Here is an 11,951-nt window from a genome sequence, read left to right as displayed (position 1 = left end):
CCTGGCTACTTTATACCCGTGGTGTGGGGCGGAGCAGCGCCGAGCGGCCAATGGGAGGCGGGAGGCGCGCCTCGCCGGCTTTTGCCACGCCTCCGCCACGCCCCCGCGCGATCCGGGGTCGGAATTTGGAGACTCACTCCGCCTGCGGAGGATAGGGGCTCCTCCCGTGCTGCCCGCGGCTCTGACCCGCCCGGCGCGCCTTTGACGCGGGCCCTTGCAAGCTTCTGCGCCCCCTCACTCCCTGAAAGCCTGGGGGTAGCGGGAGCCTGCCAGCCTTTCCTTGACCCCACATTTCACCACCATCCCACCGTCCATTTTCTGTTTAAAATACCCCAAGCAATTGTGAGCCTTATTTGGGTTTGGGAGGCTAGAATGAACTGATCAGCAGTTTGGCTGACTGATGGATTGATATAAGTACGGCATATGCCTTACTCATGTCTGCTCCCAGTCATTGAACAAATTCACATCCCATTCACTCCTGAGAGACCTGTTCTCCCCACCCTCAGTCCACCCCCGGCCCAATTAGGACCACAAGGTGTGTGTATACCTGAATGAGTTAGAAGATTTTATCAGAAGATGTGGTGTGGGTTGAGGTGTCTCCAGAAGTTTGGTTTCCAAACTAAAACTCCGTTGGAAGTTTCGGCTTAAGTGCATGTCATTGTTATTAAATGTTTGCATGCAAGGTGTTTCATTAGTTTATATTCCCAAAGGAATGAACCCTTTACAGTTTCTTCTCAAAAATCCAGAGGCTTTAGACACCAGGGCATTTCCTCTTCATCTTTAATCATGACAATACCCAAACAGTATTTGTGTGTAGCAGTTATACATTTCAAAGATTACTTGTCACAGGAGCTTACTCTGTACTCCTGGGTCCCTGTGGGGGTGAGTGGGGTTCAGGTGAGGAAGTTGCCATGCGGAGAGGCCAGCTACCTTGGCAGAGATCAGGGCCATTTATTGAGTGCTGCTTGTGCTAGAGGCCATGCTTCCTGAGCACTTCATATCCAGTACCTCTAATCATCAAAGTTTTGCTAAAAAATCTTATCCCAATGTTTTGAAAGAGGAAATAAGGCAGGGAAAGTTTGAAGGTGAACTAGAATCCCTGTCTAGGTCCTTCTGCTGCAGACCTTGTGAAGTCACCTGGCTGCCTCTGGCTTCCTGTACTCTCATGGAGCTAAAAACAGAGGCTGCAGCTCCTGAACCATCTACTAAACTTGACAAACTGAAACCTGAAGCTGATTTGTCATCTCCCAGCACACCTCATGAGATTTTCTCCCCTGCACTGACTCCCTTTCATTTTAGGTCACCCCAGTTTTCCTTTTGTGCCTTTTGAATATCTCAGGACCAGTTTCTATCTGTGTACTGTATTAATCAAATATTTATCCAGGGCCTTTTATATTCCAGAGTATGTGCTGGTGTCATATACATAATTTTAGGTACCATTTTCATACTGAGTGGCACAGACCCTGTCCTTGAGCTCTAAGGACCTGCACTGAGGCTCTACTGTTTGGGAAATGTTCATGTTCTGAGGGCAGCTAAGCGGTCATTTGCTCAGTGATGCAAGTGATGGCTTCCAGACACTTAGGGCAGCCTACTGCACCTCCTAGACAGGCAGCCCCTGTGTGGTTGGACTTGCATTTTTAATGGGCTGATTCAACATTTTACCTGTTTTTGTATAGAATAAAGTAGTAATATCCAGGACTCAGTACTGAAATACTAAGTTTTAGATGCTCATAATCAATCAGAAATATGAAAAAGAAAATGTCACTATATTACTAAATATTTAGGTGCTTGAGAAATAGTTTTTAAACCAGAGGTATTACCTGAAACTTAACTTTTAAAAACACTTTGTGATGTGATGAATGGAAATAATTCTTTGTGGTCAAAACATACCAACAAAAAATAACAAAAGTATAGGCCAACATACCTTTCTCTCCCACAGAACAAAGAAAGGCCTGGTGAGTGTTCTGCTACCATGGGCAATGTACTCAATCCCTAGTTCTCCTCTACTTCTCATCTGTAATACATACACAGACAGAGATTGGAGTAGATAACTTCTAATGTCTTGCAAGCCCATGTTCCCTTTCTTTCCTAAGAAAAATGGTAATGGATTTCAAACTCTGAAAAACAGTTAAGTACTACCTTAACCTGCTAACTGAAATTCTGTTCTTAGTTACTTAACTTGAGCCCAATATAAGGTGTAAAAACCAAAAATGTTATAAAAACAAATTTGCTTAAGTCTTATATGACTTCTTGGGATGCTTGAGCATTTCTTCATTGGAGAAAGGGGGACGGGAATTTTCACTCAATTATAATACAGGGAACAGGAACAACCTTTGTATCTTTGTATTACTTACACAAGTAATTGTGCAAGTCATTAGTTTTAGTCGAAACATGGAGGCAATATAGTTGTCACATCATGTCTTCCCTTATGCTGGAGGACAATAACACTCTATCTTATGGATGAAAATGGTTGAAAAATCTGGAATTACTAGCACCTCTTCCCCCGGTAGCTTTAGAAGATTTCCATTTGTAAGACATGCAATTTTACTTAATATATCTGAATCTGAGTTTTCTCATCTGTGAAATTAAGGCTGTAAGAATTACACTAACTTATTTCTTAGGTCCCTTTCCTGCCATATAGTTCATAGCCCTAAAAAATATACTCAGAATTACTCTTCTTCCACCTAGTGGCGAAATGCAACATTTCCCTTAGGTTTTCTTTGATAAATGTTAGGAGCTTATCAGCTTCACATTGCACAGTCACACGTGTAGATTTGGTGTGTATTGTGTGATTTTATTTAAAGGCAACTTCTCAGATACTGTTTGTGTAAATGTTTCTTCCATAAAGTTGATTATAGGATATAATCACTTCCTAGGACAGCAAGCATGTGGCTGGTAGAGAAACAGAGAACACCCCATTAAATAAATCATTACAGAAGCCACCAAACAGCTCATGTTCAAACAATTGAGTCTTCTCTCAGTACATGGCCAGGTTAGTGCAAAAAGGTGGGGAGAGGAAGCAAGGGGAAGAAAAGCAATCACTTCTCAAATTTTAGTGTGCAAACAAGTCACCTGGGGATCTTGTTAAAATGCAGATTCTGATTCAGTAGGTCTAGAGTAAGGTGAAAGATCAAGTGTTTCTAAAAAAACTCCCTGGTGACACCAGTCCTGCTAATCTGGGGACTGCTTTGAGAGCTAGGCTGTAAAGTATGCACAGGGCTTTGACATATCCTGTGACTTTCACATCAGTGATAAGTATTTTCTGGTTATATTCCTAAGTAATATATACAGAAGAGACAGGAAATTGGAAAAATGTACTCCAAAAACTATCTTACTCAACTTGTGAACTTTTTTCTAATTATTCTTATGTAGGTATTTTTCTTTCTCCTCACTGGGAAGTCTGATAGGTGTCTTTAAATGGGATGGGAAGGGTGGATAATAGGTTATTTGAACATAATCTCTCCCTTAAGTTTTATGACCAGGTTTTTTACCCTATTTCTGGCTTGTCCTGATATAACCATGTTTTGCATCCCAGCTTAAAATTGTATCCTCCTAAAGAAAATCTCACTTGGAATCAGTTCCAAGAGAAAATCCTAATAAGTAGGTAGAACCCAGCTCTATGTCTTGACGGTTGTCTGCACCAACAAAAATTCCCAGATGAAAACAAGGTCAGGAGCCACAATGCTTAAGGCACACCCTGAATATTCCCTTCTGAATCCTTCAGTGTATTTATCCACAACAAGGAATTGGCAAAAGCCACCAACCATCAGTGGAAGCTTGCTTTGAGTCATTTGGGGCAATAAGACTATTTCTCATGAAAGCAGTTGCAGAAATGGAGTTATTTTATAATTTTTTTCCTTAAAGCCATTTGATTCTTACACAACAGAACTGCAAATGAATAAACCTTAAAACTTTCCAGATACCTAAATAATTTACCCTAAATACACACTTGCTAAATTACCTGGACTAGGGAATAGCTACAGGGAAAATGAGACAATGCAAAAGTCACAATAATAAAATATTACTGGTTTTGTAATAGGCAGAGGGCATAATGCCTCATCTCAGTGTAAGATCAATCCATTTCCCTTACACATATCATTCTACTCTCCAGATTTATACATTGTTATTAAATTTGTCATTGCCTCATGGCAACACATTGCAGAAACATGTAGTTTGGGCTGACCTGTTCATGCCTCATGTGGACAGTGTTCAAAGTGTCTCAGATCTAAAAACACAACAACACAATACTTAAAGGGGCATCTTGAAATGGAGCAGGACAAATTCATAAAGGGTACCTTTGCCCTTAAAAAATTATAAAAACAAATTTAAAAATACCCCTCCAAATACAATTTTTCCACTGGGTAGAAATCAAATTCTTCTCTTACAGATGGCACATCCTCAGTACCCCCTTCCATGCAATAACCTATAACTTACTATTCTTTTCCCCAGATTTCTAACGCCATTTGATCGTTTTTCTTCATTAATGTTTATCCACAACAGTTAATGATTTTTATGATCAAATCTACAAAACTACAGGGTTGCTTACTTTCAAGTTTTTTTTAAGATTTTATTTATTTGTTTTTAGAGAGAGGGGAAGGGAGGAAGAAAGTGAAGGAGAGAAAATCAGTGTGCGGTTGCCTCTCATGCATCCCCTACTGGGGACTGGGCCCTCAGCCCAAGCCTGTGCCCTGACTGAGAATCAAAAGGGTAACCTTTGGTTTGCAGGCTGCACTTAATCCACTGAGCCACAGAAATCCAGGGACGAGTTTTTATCCTGATGGGTCAGGCCCCCAGCTTCCTTCTGCCCAACTGAGGTTTTAAGAAGAGTCATCAGAATTTAATTACACCTAAATCCAACTAAAGAATTTCTTGGTCCTATTTCTGGTCCTCATGGGTTGGTGATGGGAAGAGCTGCCCTATAACCCCTCAGAGGTGGGCACAGAGCTCCAAAGACAGTATGGAAGTAACTCTGTGTGCTCTTCTAATGGAGCCAAGAGGCAGGATCTTTATTTTCTGTTCAACCACTGTAGATACCATAGCTCCCTTCAAGTTTACTATTCACTGCTGCATTGGACCAAACATAAAGGGAGAAATTGAACAGCATGGTGTGAGAGTTTGTTTTACCCTCCCATGCATTTCCCTATGCCTTCATGCCTCCAGTACTGAATCCCTCATTTCACAGCAATAGTTTCTCAATTGCATGACTTCCTGTTAATAACAAAAAAACAATTTGAGGTTCCAAAGAAGCAAGTCTGCTTCTAGGTTGGCTAAATGCTATGATTTCATAAAGGAGCCGGAAAGCCAACTGGGTGTTACCATGGAGGGGAGTCATGATCCTGGTTTGGGTCTATTTCAGAAGGTGTGATAAAAATATTTGTGCCATGAATCTCAAATCTTGTCACCTGTCTTGCAGCCTCAAAAATACACAGTTAATCGCTCAGGACAAAGGTGGGGTTGCTAACGATCTTTTGCCCTGATTGGTTAGTGGAACTGAGCATTCTAATTTTTGCATAGTGGGAGATATAGTGATCATGGGTCCCAGTCTGCTAGAGACAGGCCTGAGTTATGCTTGCTGCCCTGGTGTAATTATGAACAATGCTTTCTTTTACTCTGAGTATCTCAAATTGAATGATGTTGGATAAAGAGTTGTGGACTTTAATTCTCACCCATCCAGTAGCTCCAAAGCCCACATTTCAAGTATGGAATTATGACAGCACTCTCGTGACATATAAGCTGAATGATGTCTTATAGGAGGGAAGGATTGCTGGGACGACTTTGCCTTTCCCTACTCACATAGCATTAATCAAATATGTCATGTGCAGCTTGTATACACACCGTGATAGCAAACTGAGCTGCCCACATACAAGAGATTACTTTGATTCAAGTCAGCCTACATTTTGAGACCAAGTAATAATTGTGTAGAATGGATCTAGTCCTTGTCTTCAAGGTGTTTGTAACCTGATCATTTACCAGCTAAGGAACTGCATTTCTCTTTTTCTCTTTTCATTTCACAAACATTAACATTTTTTTCTATTTTAGTTCAATGAATTCTGAAAGCTTCCAGGTCTTAAATGTCTTTGAAAATATCAGATAAATTCAGATAATATAAAATATCTGAAAATATCAGGTACCTTTTATCTTTATAATGTTAAGTAAATTAAAAAAATACCACAGATAAAAAACATTTTTGTAGGCAGGGAGCAAACAGTCCTATTTCCTTCAACTGTATCTGGAAACTCTAGATTTTTGTTAGTTTGATTGGACAAGTCATCTCTTTGGCAGGAACCAGATCTGGGTACTAAAGGGATACAAATTAATCTTTAAAATTTATGTGCCAAATGCCTCAAAGCCACCTGAGGTAAATCCTGCTCAGATTTAAGAAGATCTGCTTTAAGAAATACTGAGTGAGAGATAATGAAGCAAAAACCCATGTCACTACCCAAATGTCCCTGTGTTTTAGAACTAGTATGTTGCCATGTACCTGGGAATAAACTGACGCCTGGCTGTCCCAAAAGTTGTAGAGATACACAACTTGCATCGTAATCACATCTGCCAGTGCTCAAGTCAAAAAAGTTATTCTCCACCCACCTGGTAAGGAACAGAAATCCTGCCAGGTCCTTTGTTCATATCATGAACATCCCTTTCGGAGAGAAAACACACAGAAGTGAAACTTACTCTGATGTCCTTGTCTTTCATAGAAACCCTACATGGTCCCCAGGGAAAGAATGTGGCTCTGTTCTGACAAGTTTTATTGTTTTTGTTGCATAGTATAAAATATTACATCTGCAGCTGGATTATTAGTACCTCATACAAAGTAATAAAAATGCCAGTCAGTCAAGAAAGACAGAAGTATGGTTATGAATCCTCTGAGAAGCCACAGACCCAGACCAGTCTTAAACCAAATCTCTTCAGCTGAAGTACACCCCAAAACTGTCTTCTCTTATGCTATTCTGTAATAGGACTAGCTTCTAGAAACAGGCAAGAGTGTCATTTACTAGCGTCCCCTTGAATGTCACTTACTGTATGAAAATTACTTACTTTGTCACTTACTATACTTAAAAAAGGTGTTTCTTTTTCTTTTTTTCAAATTGATTATATTCCATTGTGTTGTACTTTTGCATTCTGGTTGAACTATTCATTCCTGAGATAATTTACATAATTCTGGCTCCATTATGGAATAGAAAATCATAACTGCCTAATACCTCACTTGAAAGCAAGTGGGAATATAAATCCTAATTGAAAGAAAATAAAGTAAAAATCACTTCAGAATTCAGCAAACTTTTGATTTATCGATTTCCAATAAACTTGAATGGTGACATTAAACATTGTGCAAACTGCAAAGGTTTTCTTTTGCTTTAAGCTTCACTGAACTGGTGCAGCAGGCTCTCATTTTGTAGGGCAAGGCCTCATTCTTTCAAGACTAGACTTTCTCAATCTGAAGCCCTAAGGTGCTTTAAGGAAGCCAAACTAGTTCAAGTTACTAATGCTAATTCAGAAGTAAAACTTGATCCCTTGTGCCCACACCCAAGTCACATAATTTTTAATTGCATATTTTGGCAGTAATTCCTTCTCAGACCTCATTATGGCTTCACTAGCTGTCACTTGAACAAACATATTATTAGTAAATCCTTTAAAGTCATGTAGTTTCATTTCTCAATATAGATTTGTGTCTTGCATTCAGAACTGAAGGATAATCTTAAAATGGTAGAGTTTGGGGGCATTATAGATGTTTGCTACTTCAGTTGAAGTCCAATGCAAATAAATCCAGTTTCCACTAAAATCCTTCTAGTGATAGAGGCCTCATGCCCTCTCCAAGAAACCCTTTCCATGTTTTAATAGCTCTAATGGGGAAGGAAAGCCTTAACCTATTATGGAACTTTGCTCCCAGTGATTCTAGCTGTTGGTCATAGTTTGACCTTTCAGAATAACATAGAATGTTTCTGCTCACTAATTCTCCCATGGTGGGCCTATAAGTATTAGATGATAATAGTTTATCTAAATAAAAAAATTGCTTAGAGACTCAAATATATGTAAAATATGACATAAAGAGAGAACTATAAATAAACTTGTATAAAATATACATGTCATGTGTATAGGTGTGCATGTACATACATGTGTGTGTATTGAGAGAGAGGGAGAGGGAGATGAGATGGTGTATCAATTATAGCAAAAATAATAGTGAAAAAGAACATTAATTCCAATCACATTTTCAACTTAAAATAAGCTAGAAGCTAGGAAGAACCAAATAATTATGATTGTACATTGTTTAACATGGCTACTACAAAACATTCTGAACAAGAATCATTTCCACTCTACTCAACATAATTAGAATATTTATGTAACCCAACTGCAGTTGTTACCTGAATGAAATTTTTTCAGAGTAAGCAGCAACATAATCCCAAATTATAAAGTCATCAAGAATACCACAAATAGTAAATATTTAAGTATTTTTAAAAGATACTTTATAGGGAGAAATATTAAAGTGAAAAATAAGGAAAGGAAAGTAGCCTAAATGAAATTATTTATATCAATTTATGTTTGGCCTATAAAAATAATAGTTAATAAGTGATGATTATAGCAATACTAGTGTTTGGGTTTTAAGTAGTTATGGGAAATTTAACACTAATTGAGTATTCAACTGTTTTTGGCTTCAACTCCTATTCCTCAGAAAAACCATATACAGTACCTGCCTCTCCCCCTTAACCACAGTCTTGGTTACTTTCAGTCAACCCAGTTGGAAAATATTAAATGGAAAATTCCAGAAATAAGCAGTTCATAGGTTTTAAATTATGGCCCATCCTGAGTAACGTGATGAAATCTCTAGCTCTCCTGCTCAGTTCTACCCAATCCCGCCTAGATATGACTCATCCCTTTTCCAAGTTTCCATGCTGTAGACGCCCTCCTACTGTTCCTTTTAGTCAGATTGACTGCCGAGGTATCTAAGTGCTTGCATTCAAGTCACCAGCCTTTTACTTAATGACCTTAAGGCACAAGAGTAGTGATGCTGGTAATTCAGATACACCACTGTAAAGTGCTTCCTTAAAAGTGAAAGGTGAAAATTGTTGACTTATTAAGGTATTTTTATCATCTCACAAGATGAGAACAGTAAGGTATTATCATATCACAAGAGCAGTAAGACCACATTCTGAGAGAGACCACATTCTTATAACTTTTATACTGTCATAATTGTTCTATTTTTCTTATTAGGTATTGTTGTTAATCTCTTACTGTGCCTATTTTATAAATTGAGTTTTATCATAGGTATGTGTATATAAGAAAAAACATAGTGTATATAGGGTTTGGTACAATCTGCAGTTTCAGGCATCCACTGTGATGATTGTATCATACTAACAGTATGTATAATATAAATACAAATACAAATTTGCTCATGATTTAAACTACAATAGTGCCTTTTAGGTTCCTTAGAGAAACTTTTAAAACAGATGTAATAATTTTTGTGGCCTCAATTCCTCCTTGTCTTCACTTGAATTGAAAAAGATTATCTTAAAAAGATTATTTAAGAATGGAATTAGAGCAGTATCATCTCTATCATACCCCTATGCTTCAATGTTTTAAGATAGGGTAGGCCAATCTCAAAAAACAAAACAAAACAAAACTATCAATAGTACCACCTATAAAACAACCATTTTATTAAGTCTCCACTCTCAAGGCACACTGCTATAGTTGGCAGAACAATGTCCTAGGGCATGGAAGACCCTTCCTTGTTCTTGACTTCATTCTGCTACAAAATAATTGTAAAAACGTAGACTTGTGTTTTCTTATCTGTAAGATGAGAATAACAGGGTAAATCAAAATTTCAAGAATGTTCACATGAGATCTGTCTAGAACATAGCCATCCATGTAATATGAAAAAGAGAGATATTTATTGAAGATACAAGAAACATTGTACATAGGATAATGATGCTTCAGTCTCCTTCAAAGTAGGCACCTTGGGACCTCACATAGTCCTCCTTATCGCCATCAGCTACCCCATCGTATTTTCCTGAATCTTGTCGACGGTATGAAATCTCTTCCCTTTCAAAGGTGTTTTAGTTTTCAGAAAGTAACAGGACATGATATCTTGGCTGTAGGGGGCCTGAGTCACATGGGTGATTTGATATTTTACCAAAAACTCTTCAGGAGATGTGATGCATGAGCAAGCACATTGTCACTGTGAAGCTGCCAGTCACCAGTTCTCTATAGCTGTTACCTTCCAAATCATCCAAATAGTTTCTGTGTAGGAATGTTCAAACTTAATGCAAAATTTGATGCAGATTTTTTTATTGTTCTACTTGCTCAGTCATTTTAATGTGATGGCCACACAATACACATGCTCACTCAATGATGTCTACCACTCCCCTTGACTAGTACAGTTAAGTCATCACTGTTCACGCATGCACATTCCAGTCCACTCTCCTTGACTGCCAGGTTATATCAATGTTGCACAAACTGTTCTGATTACATTAACAATGGCTGGACTTTTTCCAGACATATCTTATATTAATTTCAGAGAATTTCTTTAACAACCTAAAAAGAAAACTGTATTTACAAAAATAACAAAACAAACAAAAAATCCTAATAGTGTCAATTTAATCATTTGTCTTCTAATTTAAAGATGAAATATAATAGGTGAAAGTGAAAACATGTACTTGCTTCAGCAGGACATATAGTAAAATTGGAACAATACACAGAAGATTAGCATGGCCCCTGCACAAGGATGAAACGCAAATTCGTGAAGCGTTCCATATTTAAAAGAAAGAAAGTGAAAAGATGTGACACTGTCTGTTTTCAGACTCAAACTCTTAGGCAAATTTTGTAATATAACTTTTATTATTGTAGCCCTTCCCTTTCTGCCCAGCAGAGAAATGGAAAATTTCCCCAAGTAAGGAAACTGAGAAATTCTAGTAAGTGGAGGTGGGGTTCTTCAAAGAATCCACAGTAACACCTAAGGACAAACAACAACAACAACAACAACAAAACCTTTAAATATCCACTAAGTACAAAATAAATTTCAATTATATTTCATTAATTATTCAAATGTAAATAAGTTTCAGGTCAAACCATTACAGTCAAATAAGACTTTTTCTACCTTATCTTTTCTTTTATTATTATTTTTTTATTTTAATTGTTGTTCAAGCACAGTTTTCTGCCCTTAACCCCTTTCCCAGCCCATCGCCCCCCGCACCAGCTCTACCCTGTCTTTTCATCTCTCCCCTACCCTGGAGCCTCCAGAGGTAGCCTCCTGGAAACAGAGAAAAGGTTGAGATATCACCATCCTTCCCAGATGGAGGTTTTCCAACCTATGTAGAAATGAGGGTAGGGTGGAGACTGCTTTCTACTTGCACAACAAGAAGTCCCATTCTTTAAACCTTCTAGTTAAACACAGATTAACCTAAATCTGTGACAATGTGCAGGAGGGCTTTCCTTCTCCCCACCTACCAGGGATTCCTACCATTTCTTGAAAAAAATTGCCAGGGTCCATGCCAGATGTCAATCCATAAATCAATGAAGTCAACTGATGCCATTAAAAGCAAGTGGCAAGAAGACAGCTTTACTAGATTCAAACATGAAAACCTCACTTTTATGTTACTGGTTCTTTTTTTTTTAACCATCATCAGACACTTTATGATGACAGCAGCATTTTTCACATGACTCTGTGGGCTGAAGAAAGGTAATTAAAAATATTGATGTTCTATTAAAAATGAGTGACCATTCATGTAGTTAAAAAATAAAGACAATCAAGGTTGAGAATGGATGTGGTGGGCAAGAAACCTTGGGTACTGGCAATACAATAGAGATTAAGCCTCTATTAATCTTCCATGAATTATTCAGTGATGACATCACTTTCCTGCTTTTCCTCCTTGAGGTACATGAGGCAAGGCAGGGAGGATCTCTTTGAAGGCTACAAGTTTAACTTGCTGGATGAGTTTCTCCTTAACATCAGCAAGAAG

At 38.2% G+C, this 11,951-nt stretch overlaps 1 non-coding gene across 1 annotated transcript; it reads left to right on the top strand.

The window, feature by feature from the left end:
* Window positions 1-10,645: 10,645 nt before the first annotated feature.
* LOC114502245 lies at window positions 10,646-10,752 on the top strand. The gene has a single exon (XR_003685075.1). It is a non-coding gene; the product is annotated as a U6 spliceosomal RNA (small nuclear RNA).
* Window positions 10,753-11,951: the final 1,199 nt, after the last annotated feature.

The sequence above is a fragment of the Phyllostomus discolor genome, chromosome 7 (genome assembly GCF_004126475.2).
Source record: "Phyllostomus discolor isolate MPI-MPIP mPhyDis1 chromosome 7, mPhyDis1.pri.v3, whole genome shotgun sequence".
Taxonomy (NCBI): domain Eukaryota; kingdom Metazoa; phylum Chordata; class Mammalia; order Chiroptera; family Phyllostomidae; genus Phyllostomus; species Phyllostomus discolor.
Note: the sequence above shows the minus strand (reverse complement) of the source record. Positions and strands in the feature narration are given on the sequence as shown.